The sequence below is a fragment of the Daktulosphaira vitifoliae genome, unplaced genomic scaffold (genome assembly GCF_025091365.1).
Source record: "Daktulosphaira vitifoliae isolate Bord-2020 unplaced genomic scaffold, ASM2509136v1 Scaffold_431, whole genome shotgun sequence".
Taxonomy (NCBI): Eukaryota; Metazoa; Arthropoda; class Insecta; order Hemiptera; family Phylloxeridae; genus Daktulosphaira; species Daktulosphaira vitifoliae.
In genome coordinates, this window is record NW_026099996.1 from 10,359 (window position 1) to 10,570 (window position 212).

A 212-nucleotide genomic window follows, 5' to 3' on the forward strand; every position below is an offset into this window, starting at 1 on the left:
TCCAGTGCCTTGTGTCATTCATCAGTCTCAGTACTCGATTGTCGCTGTCCGGCTTACTGCTTAAAGTAAAGTCTTTGTTTGTTCCTTTTTAAAACCTATCTACTCTGTTAATTTTCCTCACCTGGTACGCCAAGTATTTGTGTCTTGCACTTCGTCTGCACCTCATATCTAGGTGTTACCCTTATTCCCTTCCTATAACAACAGCCTTTCGA